Source organism: Dipodomys spectabilis, unplaced genomic scaffold, assembly GCF_019054845.1.
Source record: "Dipodomys spectabilis isolate Male_0828 unplaced genomic scaffold, ASM1905484v1 ptg000026l, whole genome shotgun sequence".
Classification (NCBI taxonomy): Eukaryota; Metazoa; Chordata; class Mammalia; order Rodentia; family Heteromyidae; genus Dipodomys; species Dipodomys spectabilis.
In genome coordinates this window covers 4238161-4250181 of record NW_024870703.1, presented here as the reverse complement: position 1 = coordinate 4250181, position 12021 = coordinate 4238161, and the positions used below count along the sequence as shown (strand labels likewise).

The 12021-nt window shown below is 39.2% G+C and overlaps 1 pseudogene; it reads left to right on the top strand.

Annotated features, from left to right (window-relative positions):
• Window positions 1-10563: 10563 nt before the first annotated feature.
• Window positions 10564-11379, top strand: LOC122104550 (annotated as a pseudogene).
• The last annotated feature ends 642 nt before the right edge of the window (window positions 11380-12021 follow it).

The window sequence follows — 12021 nt, the reverse complement described above, 5'->3', positions numbered from 1 at the left end:
GAGGCTGAGATCTGAGGATCGTGGTTCAAAGCCAGCCTGGGCAGGAGAGACTGTGAGACTCCTATCTCCAATAAACCATCAGAAAACCGGAAGTGGCACTGTAGCTCAAGTGGTAGAGTGCTAGCCTTGAGCTGAAATGCTGAGGGACAGCGCCCAGGCCCAGAGTTCAAGCCCCACGACCGACAAAAAAAAAAAAAAAAAAGAGTGACTCAGATTGTCTGCCCAGACTGATTTTGAACCAAGATCCTTAGATCTCAGCCTCCAGAGTACTTATGATTACAGGAATAAGCCACCAGCACCCAGCATATGTATTTGTCTTTAAGGTGCTGGGAATCTAACCCAAGCCACATGAACACTAGACAACTACTCTGCCACTGAGCTACACCCCAAATCTTGGCATGATGAGAAAGCTAGTGTGTACTGCACACTCCCTTTTAGCCCTTATTGAGTCTTAGTCCTACAAACAATTATTTGCTAAACTTCTCATGAGTTGTCTTTTTGTGAATGTCTCTAGGCATTTTGGGTGTCTGAAACTCATTCTCTACTAGATTTCTCAGGGCCAGAAAATGAGAGCAGTATTCCTCTGACTGTGTGCATGTTGAGAAATGTTAGTGCTTTTCATATTTGTCAGTTTGGCTGAATATAAAATTCTTGACTTGCTTGTAATCTCAACATTCAGGAGACAAGAGTCAAGAAGATCACAAGTTCAATAATAGTCACCTAGGCTACCTAGTGAGTTCCAGGCTTGTCTCAAAAGAGAGAGAGAGAGAGACCCATTGTAACAATGATATGTATAAGCCACTGAGTTGAAAATGAACTTTACAACTTGGTGTGAGGGAGAAGGGAGGAGGTAGGGAGTGAAAGGATAACAGGGGAAATACAAAGGAGGGGTAACAATGCTCAATAGGAAATGGACTCATTACCTTACTCATGTAACCGTAACCCCTCTGTATAGTGTCTTTAATATATATATATATATATAGAGAGAGAGAGAGAGAGAGAGAGAAGAAAAAGAGAAGGAAAGGGAGAGGAAATGAGAGTGAAAAAGGAGGAAGTGAAGAGGGAGGTAGGGAAGGAGGAAAGAAGGAAGGAGGAAAGGAAGAAAAGAAGGAAGAAAGGAAAATCATGAGCTCATATTTTCTTTGAATGCCTTAACTATATTTCTCTATGCTTGGTTGGCATGAAATATTGACAAATCTGGTAATAATCTGTGTTTACTAGATTAAAATTGCATGGTCTGTTTATCTATCTACATGCATACAGATTTTTTTCCTTTTTCTTTAAAGTGCAATCATGATACTAAATTAAGTATTGGTTGGTCTGGGTGAATATTCTGAAGACACATGGTAGATTTTCCAATTTGTAACAAATTGTTGTTTATTTTTATTTCAGAACAGATTACCAAATTATGATTTATTATTTGTTCTGTTCATTCACTTTGATTTCTTTGGGAGAATTTACTGTTGTCTTCATGTTGAAACTTCTTTCAACTTGCTATTTTATCTGAATTATTTCTAGCTCTTAATTCCTTTTTGACATTTAAAATTCTTGGCTAGGCACTGGTGGCTCATGCCTATGATCCTAGCTACTGAGGAGACTGAGATCTGAGGATTGTGGTTCAAAGCCAGCCATGGCAGGAAAGTTTATGGGACTTATATATCCAGCAAAAGCCAGAAGTGGAGCTGTGGCTCAAGTAGTAGAGTTCTAGCCTTGAGCAAAAAGAAGCTCAAGAACAGAATCCAGGCCCTGAGTTTAAGCCCCAGGACAGGCACAAAAAAGAAAAATCTTATTCTTTCTAGCTAAGACTTCATTTCAGAAATGATTTTCCTTTGGCTTCTAATTCTCTGAATTATATCATTTCATTTCTAAGTTTTTTGTTTTTTTGTTTTTTGGGGGGGGGGTCCGGTCGTGGGCCTGAACTCTGGGCCTGGGTGCTGTCCCTGAGCTCTTCAGCTCAAGGCTAGTGCTCTACCACTTGAGCCACAGCACCACTTCTGGCTTTTTTTCTTTTTGCTTATGTGGTGCTGGGGAATCAAACCCAGGGCCTCAGGCATGCAAGGCAAGAGCTCTACCACTGAGCCACCTTCCCAGCCCCCTAAGTTTTTTTTAAAAAGTAGCTTTTAATGTACTCATTACCTGACATGTAACTATAACCCCTCTGTATAGCACATTTATAATACAAATTTTAAAAAATGAAAAATGGCTTTTGTGGACATTGGTGGCTTGTGCCTGTAATCCTAGCTCCTCGGGAGGCTGAGATCTGAGGCTCCTGAGCATGAAAGTCCATAAGACTCTATGTCCAATTAAGGACCCAAAAGGCCAAAAGTGGAGGTTCAAGCGATAGAGCACTAGCGTTGAGCTCAGTAACATCACCCAGGCCTTGAATTCAAGCTTCAAGCCCACTCACACATACACATACATACACACACATACACAAAGCAAAACCAAGCAAAATAAAAAGACCTTCTCTATGTTTTATATTATTTCATTGCTATCTTCCAGCATATTTTGAGATTAAAAGTTATCAGCATGCTGTGTTCTCTGAACACATTTCTGATTTACTTTCATTGTCTAAAATGACATCTTCCTAGTGTTTTATCTTTTGTCCCCATAGGAACTGGCTTGTTGATCATTTGTGTATGCAAAAAGAAAAAGGTTATCTAAACTTTTTAAAGGATGCATGGGTGAGGATAGCTTTGCCAACTTCACAGAGTTAATCTTCACTTGTTTTCTTGACATACTAAAAAATTACCTGCTTACTTTTTGAGCTGTTTGTCTATGGATTGTCTTTACTGTCTCTATCGCCTTTACCCTGATTGATTTAGATTCCGTGTCAGAAGGCTGAGTCAGGTTCTATGCTAGAAGGTATCTCTGGCTGGTCAGTCTTATGAGATTGTTGAGGCCAGACTATTCTAGTTCCTTCCATCTTCACTGTGGGTCTCTTGGCTCCGTGTCAGCTGTTTTGTTTTTCAATTGGTTGGTTGTACTGTGCATCCAATATGCCGTTCCCCAGGTCATAAAAGGCCCAATTGCTTTACCAATGGTAGATCTTGTGGATAATAGCAGTTTGTTCTCATGTATTTGTGTATGAGATTTTCTGGTGATATCTTACCATCTAATTTTTATTGATAATGCTTTTGGTTTGCTGTGTAGATTTGGAGAGATTGAAAATGATATCACTATTGCCATGATCTCCCAGCATCTTCCCAATCTTAATAATACACTTTAAAATATATATTTCAAATACAACAGAACTGAACTGGAGAAAAGTGACCTCCTGACATAACACACTGAGGCCTAGACTAAGCCTGAGATTGTCTGGTCCAGCTCCTCCTCTTCATGATCACGCAGGAAGAGCATCATCCTAAGTCCAAAATAGGTAGCAGGAGCCTTCAGAAATTAAAGAGGATGGGCTGGGAAGGTTCAGTGGTAAAGTGCTTGCCTTGCATGCATGAGGCTCTGGGTTCGATTCCTCAGCACCACGTAAGCAGAAAAAACAAAAGCCAGAAGTGGCGCTGTGGCTTAAGTGGTAGAGCGCTAGCCTTGAGCTGAAGAGCTGAGAGACAGCGCCCAGGCCCAGAGTTCAGGCCCCACAACCAGACCCACCCCCCCCCCCAAAAAAAAGAAGAAGAAATTAAGGAGGATGTAGATCCTATTGTTTATGTTGAAGAGCTTTTTTTTCAATTAGATCAATAAGACATCTGAAAGTGTAAATTGGCGCCTAGGAATACTGCTGATTCAGATACAAAATAGTGCAAGAGGCTAAATATGTTATTCATACTACATCTGGATATAGATATGGGTTAAACTTTCTATATTCATTATTGTACTTAGGAATTAGAAATCTTAAAGTAACTATGATCTCAAACACATCTGAAAATCCATTAAAGCAATATTCAATTCCGCTTTTTGCATGAGTCAAAATATTTTAATGCAAATTCTTATGTATTGGCTATGGGATAAACTAGTAGAATATTAAACTAAAAAATTATAAATGATAAGATTTCTTAGGAAGGTACTTAGGAAGGAAGGAAGGAAGGAAGACAGGCAGGCAGGCAGGCAGGCAGGCAGGCAGGCAGGCAGGCAAGAAGAAAAGCAAGCAAGCACTCTTTAATAACAAAAAGAAGTTACTATAATACAAGATGAAATAACCTAAAAGCAAACAGAACATGCCATTAATGGAGTCCTTCATTATCTAGCTTAGCCTGTAATGGAGAAAATGGCAAGTGTAATTCTGTTTCTTACCATAGGCAGTATGCACACTCTGTAAAATCCATCTCTTCATTTTCTGGTTGAAAAGATCATTGTAGAAAAGGCCTGCCAAGGATTGGAGGTCATGCTGATTTATTGGCAATTAAGCCTGCAGGATTTCTCCACTGCCTTCAAAACAAAGTATCTGCTCTATTGAGCCAGGGTGATTATATAGTGGACTATCTACTAAAATTCAGGAGTCTTTCTGTTAGTGTACAACAGATACAATTGACTTTGCTGTATTTAGAAAACTACTGCTATTTTCTGGGCAGATTCTTATTGTATCTTCCTCAAATCTCCTCAGCCCAAAGAATTACCTTGTTAGTCAGTTTAACCAAGAAGAATCCTACTAAGTCATAATGTAATTCAGTTTGCAAGTATAAGAACTTCCGTGAAAATACAAACATGAATTCACAGAAAATGAATGTATTACTGAATCTCTATAATCTGTTTATAGTGTATCAGATTGAGCTTTTTGGAATGATGACTAGTTTGGTATGTTTCAGATTTGATGCCCCTATGAATTAAGTAGCTTTCATCCACTTCATGTCTAGACACAATCCAAGTTACTTAGCTTAGCTGTTTAGATAATGAATGTCATTTATCTACAGACTTCTCTGACAGATTTTCACTTATAGACAGAGGCAAGCTTAGAATGATGGATCTGAGAAATACAGACAAAGAGGAAAAGGAAGGAAGGTAGGAATAGGTTGGATAAGGGTGAAAAAAATGATTAAATCAGTATTTCTGTCTCTGCCCACCCCTCACTTGCCAGAATGAATTTGATTATACCTGAGTTAGATCTCCTTAGAAACATGATATGGTACACTGTGTTGTACAGGACCATCTGCCACAGATGCTAGCTTGTTTCTATCCTTCCCAGGTTTCTGTTCTTCCCTGCTGACCTGTGTGACTAAGGTCATCCATCCATCCATCCATTTGCTAAATATTTATTGAGACTTTAATAATGCCAATTACTGTTGTAAGTCATTCTGCTGTATGAAACATGTCCTGTGAGTTACTCATTTTCTTTAATTTTTTAAAATTTATACAATTTTAAGTAAAATGACATGTTTACTTTAGAAAATATAGAAAAATACAAAGAATAAAGTTGATTGTGATGTCAGCTCTTGTCTATGAAATAAACAGTTGGAAATCGATGGCACTCTATTTCCTCACAGAGCTCAGGTTCCATATCAATATCATGTCAGTAATATTTCCTGTTTTAATCAATGAAAACCTCTCAACCATCATAGTTCTGCTAAGTCCCTCTGTTTTTCAAATAATTTAGATAACCATGGAAAGCTTATAAAATACTTTTTTTCAAAATACCTTTACTAATGGCATATTTACTAAAGGCACTCAAAACAATATCTTTATGAAAGCCACATTAAAAATCTAAATATCAGCAAAAAAAGAATCTATTTAAATTCATATATAATCCCAACAAGTATTATTAAACATTTCACTGTTTATCTTTTTCATCTTTTTTTCTTCTGTCTTTTTTAACCTCTTCTAAAGTTTTCATTTCTTTTTTTCTTTTTTTTTTTTTTTTGGGGGGGGGGGTCTGGTCGTGGGGCCTGACTCTGGGCCTGAGCACTGTCCCTCAGCAATTCAGCTAAAGGCTAGCACTCTACCACTTGAGCCACAGCGCCACTTCCAGCTTTTTTCTTTTTGCTTATGTGGTGCTGAGGAATGGAACCCAGGGCCTCAGGCATGCAAGGCAAGCGCTCTACCACTGAGCCACCTTCCCAGCCCCCTCTTCTAATGTTTTCAGAAGAATATTTTAGTAGAAATATTTTCAAGCATCAATAAAACAAGCATCCACATGTCCATTACCCATGATACACTCATGATACACTTCGGGCCCAATGTATATTTAACTACCTCACTGATGGGCTACCATTATTGCAAATTTTATATTTTACCATATATGTGTGATATATAGGATGGTGTGTGTATGTGAATCTGTCTATCTTTCTATCAGTCTGTCTGTTTCTGTGTTTCAGTCCTTAGGGATTGAATCTAGGGCCTCATTCATACAGAGTATACATGATCTACCACTACCTACATCCTACCTCCTGGTTTGTGTATTTAAATTTTTAGCTGAATAAAACTCTGAGGATATTCTTCTACAATCTGATTGCATCCCCTACACTACTTGAAATTTATTCATATTGATAAGTGCAGCTCTAGTTCATTGATTTTAACTGTTGTGTCACAGACATTCCAGTGGGTGGCCAAACCATAATTCATCTTCTCATTCTCCTATGTGGTGGTAAGTTGTTTCTGATAGCATACTGGTTAAAACAAGGCAGTGACCATCTGTTCTTATCTGTACATGTCAAAGGAAATTTCTCTAGGGTATACATTTGAAATCAAATTGTCTAGACAAACAATACAAATTACCTGAATTTTACTAAATGGTCCTTTTCAAAGTTGTTCTGTTAATTGACGCTCCTACCAGTAATGTTTATGTAATGTATTCTACAAATATAAAGAAATACATTCATGCCCACATTTGTACATGTACCACCACACATATATGGTACACATATGTATTATATATTATTATATATACATATTAGAGCACAAAAAAGACCCAAGCCTGGATGTTCCTGCTTGAGCCTCTTTCCCTCTCCCTTTCCCTGACCTACCTCCTTTCACCATTTTGTCCTTCAAGATCTTTCTTAAGTTCCTCAAGAGGCCTTTCTCAACAATTTTTGTACATCTCTCCTTTCCCAGACTTCTTGGCTTCCCCTTGCATACCTATCAGTTGTGTTCAGTGTTTTAGGAGCCCATATTCCATATTGTTTAACTAGCTCAGTAAAGAAAGATAGGAGCCATCTGAGGGTGGACTGGCAGCTCAGAATCCAGTACCACATCTCTCAAAATCTAGTACCAGACCAACTTCCTAGGAACAGCTTTCCTCTTTCACTTTGGTAATGATAAAGATCTGCACACATTGTTACAGCAATTTTATTCCTGTATAGACCCTAGAAAAGCTCCTTCATTCAGACCCCTGCTTTTCTCTCAGTGAATTCCCAAGGACAGCAACATAAATTGGGCTAATCTTGAATCCATTATAAGGAACAAAACTGTCCTTTGAAATCTATAGCCATGGGCTCAGTGGTACAGTGCTTGCCCCGCATGCATGAAGTCCTGGTTCTATTCCTCAGTACCACATCAACAGAAAATCCAGAAGTCGTGCTGTGGCTCAAGTGGTAGAGTGCTAGCCTCAAGCAAAAGAAGCTCAGGGATAGTTCCCAGGCCCTGCGTTCAAGCCTCGGGACTGGCCAAGAGAAAAAGAAAAAAAGAAAACTATAGTCACAAAGCTGGTTGTGGTAGAGCATATCTCATATCTGTAATCTTAGCACACAGGGAGCTGAGGGAGGAGGATCACAAGTTTGAGGCCAGCCTGGGCCACATAGCAAGACCTTGCCTCAAAAATATAAAACAACAATGCAACAAATTAAAAGGAAGGAAGGAAGGAAGGAAGGAAGGAAGGAAGGAAGGAAGGAAGGAAGGAAGGAAGGAAGGAAGGAAGGAAGGAAGGAAGGAAGGAAGGAAAGAAGGAAGGAAGGAAGGAGCAGAAATAATTGGGGGAAAAACATCAAAATATCCACATAAAGGTCTTAAAATACAGGCAGTTCATTTTTTCTCAACATAAAAGGTATCTATTACTGAAAGCCTTCAATCTTAGTTACCCAGGTATATTTTAATCGGGAGTTTTTGAGAGGTGTGGATTTTCCTGTTTTCAATCTGTGTAGCTTTCTCTTCCCATCTCATGAGCAATATACTGTTTGGGATATGTCTTCTCCCAAACTTTGTGGTGTTTCACTCAAAAATATATCAAATATTCAGATGTAGTCTCTTATCTTTTTTTTTTTTTTTTTTTTTTTTTTTTACTGGTGGTAGGGCCTGAACTCGGCCTGGGCACTGTCCCTCAGCTCTTCAGCTCAAGGCTAGCCCTCTACTACTTGAGCCACAGCACCACTTCTGGCTTTTTCTGCGTATGTGGTGCTAAGGAATCAAACTCAGGGCCTCATGCATGCAAGGCAAACACTCTACCACTGAGCTACCTTCCCAGCCCTCTTATCAAATTTTACTGAACTTAAAAACTTTTAATAGCACTGTGCCATTATGAACAAAGCAACAAAGGAGGCTTATAGATGACTTATAGCACTGAGGTTGAATGTCTCCCCATCACTTTACTGTGTATGTTGGGCAAGTTATTAAACCACCCGGTAGAAAAATGAGTGTCTTTCTTATGCTTCTAAGAGAATTAAACAGGATAACTTAGGTTAATAGGTTTATCATTTTCTTGTATGTAGTGGGCAATTGACAGTTAATAGCACTCTTCTTTTTTTTGGGGGGGGGGGGTCCGGTCGTGGGGCCTGAACTCTGGGCCTGGGCGCTGTCCCTCAGCTCTTCAGCTCAAGGCTAGCGCTCTACCACTTGAATCACAGCGCCACTTCCGGCTTTTTTCTTTTTTGCTTCTGTGGTGCTGAGGAATCGAACCCAGGGCCTCATGCATGCAAGGCAAGTGCTCTACCACTGAGCCACCTTCCCAGCCCTAATAGCACTCTTCTTTCATTCTCCTTCCTCTCTCTAAATGTTCTCTCCAGTAGAAATGGAGTAGGTATCACTTAAGTTTCTGAATTTGACTCTACCACAGGTCATGCCAACCAAATCATCTTTATTCTTGCTTGCCTTCCAGAAGTTTTGCCACTACCCATTAATTATTTGGGGCTCTTAATTGATAACTATTGTAAGTTCCCTTTTCCAGTCCTAGGGAGTTTATTAGGCACTTTGTTCCAAGACAGAGAAATCTGATATAAACCTGTTGCCAAAGTACATAGTGGAGACATTCTTTGCTGTACCCACAACAATGTTAACCAGCCGGACTGAGGGACATACTGAGTATCTGGTGACTCCCAAGACAGAAAGGTTTCTCATGCATAATTTTGCATATCTATCTCCTCAGATACAATAAAGGTGCTTTCTACTTACAGTATTATGGAAAAGTTAACAGATTATTGCATAAAATATCTCATTGTATTTTTTTTTTTTTTTGTCAGTCATGGGGCTTGAATTCTGGGCCTGGGCACGATCCCTAAGCTCTTCAGCTCAAGGCAAGTGCTCTACCACTTGAGCCACAGTACCACTTCCAGTTTTCTGGTGGTTAATTGGAGATAAGAGTCTCATGCACTTTTCTGCCCAGGCTTCAAACTGCAATCCTCAGATCTTGGCTCCTGGGTAGCTAGTTAGCGTGAGCCACTGGCACCCAGCTTGCATTTTTATATTAAAACCTTTACACTAGGAAGACTGCATCAGTAAGATTGTTATATAAGTATACACATTCAGGCAACCTCTTTGAATGGTGAAACTGCTAAGAAAGAAAGAGCTAGTGCCTTCAGAGCTACTGAACTAAGTTTCTAGAAGGTCCCAATCACATTTTAAATGATCAAAGTAAAGCTATCTTAGATCACCAGCAGACCTCAGTAACTTGAGACAAAGAGAAAAAAAAAAAAGAATTCTTCATTAGAAAGTGTGAGAATGTCTCAGGGTTGATTTTGTTTAAATGCCAATGTGAATTGATCATTAGCATCTGCAAGAGCTGGGCAAATATCACCACCTAAGAGGCTAAACCATCATGGAATTGTTTTGGAGCAATTAATTCACTTCCAAGCTTTTTGTATTAACACTACTTTATTTCCCTAGTGTCCATAGAAGATTTGTTTTAAAAATCAACCTAAAACTGTGATGTTCAGCCAACAAGATTACAGAGTAAAATGATAACCCCCTAGTTAAACCCCCAGTCAAATGTAAATTGTAGTCATATTAGTATGCTAATGAGCTAAGTGATAAACTAAGGGTCAAATTTTCCCTTCTTCTGCTTAAATAGCACTTGAAAAGGACTTATTTCTAAATGTTTGGGAAGCCTAGAAGCAGCAGCAATTAAGGTTTATTATGTGAATATTATCTGTACATTATCTGCTCAGTACCACAAAAAAATCAACAGTTGAGACTGAACTAAAATGAGCCATAATTCTTCCTAATGATTTACAAGTATGGAGAAACATGATTTTAAAAAGGAGACTTACGTAGCCATTTTAAACTTGGAGAGCAATCTCTTAGACATTTCTTAGATTTCAGTTTTTAGAAGTTAGTCTTGTTTTGTCTAGTCAAAGGAGATTTAAGAAAGAGCCAAGAATTGCAGTACATTGAGCTCCATAGAGACAGCACAGGGGCAAGTGACAGCCAGACGGGCACCGAGCAACTCTGTGCCTCGCGGAGGAAAAACTAACCATGGGCAAAGGCGATCCTAAGAAGCCGAGAGGCAGAATGTCATCACATGCATTCTTTGTGCAAACTTGCCGGGAGCAGCACAAGAAGAAGCACCCGGATGCTTCCGTCAACTTCTCAGAGTTTTCTAAGAAGTGTTCAGAGAGGTGGAAGACTATGTCTGCTAAAGAGAAAGGGAAATTTGAAGATATGGCCAAGGCAGTTATGAAAGAGAAATGAAAACCTACCTCCCTCCTAAAGGGGAAACAAATAAGAAGTTCAAGGATCCCGATGCACCCAAGAGGCCTCCTTCGGCCTTCTTCTTGTTCTGTTCTGAGTATCGCCCTAAAATCAAAGGGGAACATCCTGGCCTGTCTATTGGTGATGTTGCAAAAAAAACTGGGGGAGATGTGGAACAACGCTGCTGCAGATGCCAAGCAGCCTCACGAAAAGAAGGCTGCGAAGCTGAAGGAAAAACACGAGAAGGATATTGCTGCCTACCGAGCTAATGGAAAGCCTGATGCAGCAAAAAAAAAAGGAGTTGTGAAGGCTGTAAAGAGCAAGAAGAAGGAAGAAGAGCAAGATGAGGAAGAAGAGGAGGAGGATGAAGAGGATGAGGATGAAGATGAAGAGGATGATGATGAATAAGTTGGTTCTAGCACAGGTTTTTTTCTTGTCTATAAAGCATTTAATCCTCCTGTACACAACTCACTCCTTTTAAAGAAAACAATTGAAATGAAGGCTGTGTAAGATTTGTTTTTAAACTGTACAGTGTCTTTTTTTGTATAGTTAACACACTACCGAATGTGTCTTTAGATAGCCCTGTCCTGGTGGTATTTTCCATAGCCACTAACCTTGCCTGGTACAGTATGAGGGATGTAAATTGGCATGGAAATTTAAAGCAGGTTCTTGTGGTGCACAGCACAAATTAGTTTTATATGGGGACGGTAGTTTTTTCATCTTCAGTTGTCTGACGCAGCTTATATGAAATAATTGTTCTGTTAACTGAATACCACTCTGTAATTGCAAAAAAAAAAAAAAAATTGCAGCTGTTTTGTTGACATTCTGAATGCTTCTAAGTAAATACAATTTTTTATTTAAAAAAAAAAAAGAAAAGAAAGAGCCAAGAAAGAAAATAGTAGGAGGCTAAATGGAGATACATTTTCATGAAAAGGAAGTGAACTCCTGTGTAAAAGTGTTCCTTTCTCTTTCTTGACCATTTATCAAAAACTTCACTGATAACCATTTCCTGATTTTACCCTTTCACAAAGCAGCTTTGTGCATTTGTAGATTTTTTTTTACATGCTCACTAGCTTTTATATCCTTGTGTTCATTGCTTCTTTACAATTTGGCAAGTTTGAAAAGTCTAAAAAATGGGGGTTACACAGACTGCCCTCTTTCTTTCTGGGCGTCTGCCTCTACCTTTGCAGCCACACTTCCCCAAACTTGGTATTCATCTGCAGACAAGTCACTAGGTCTCAT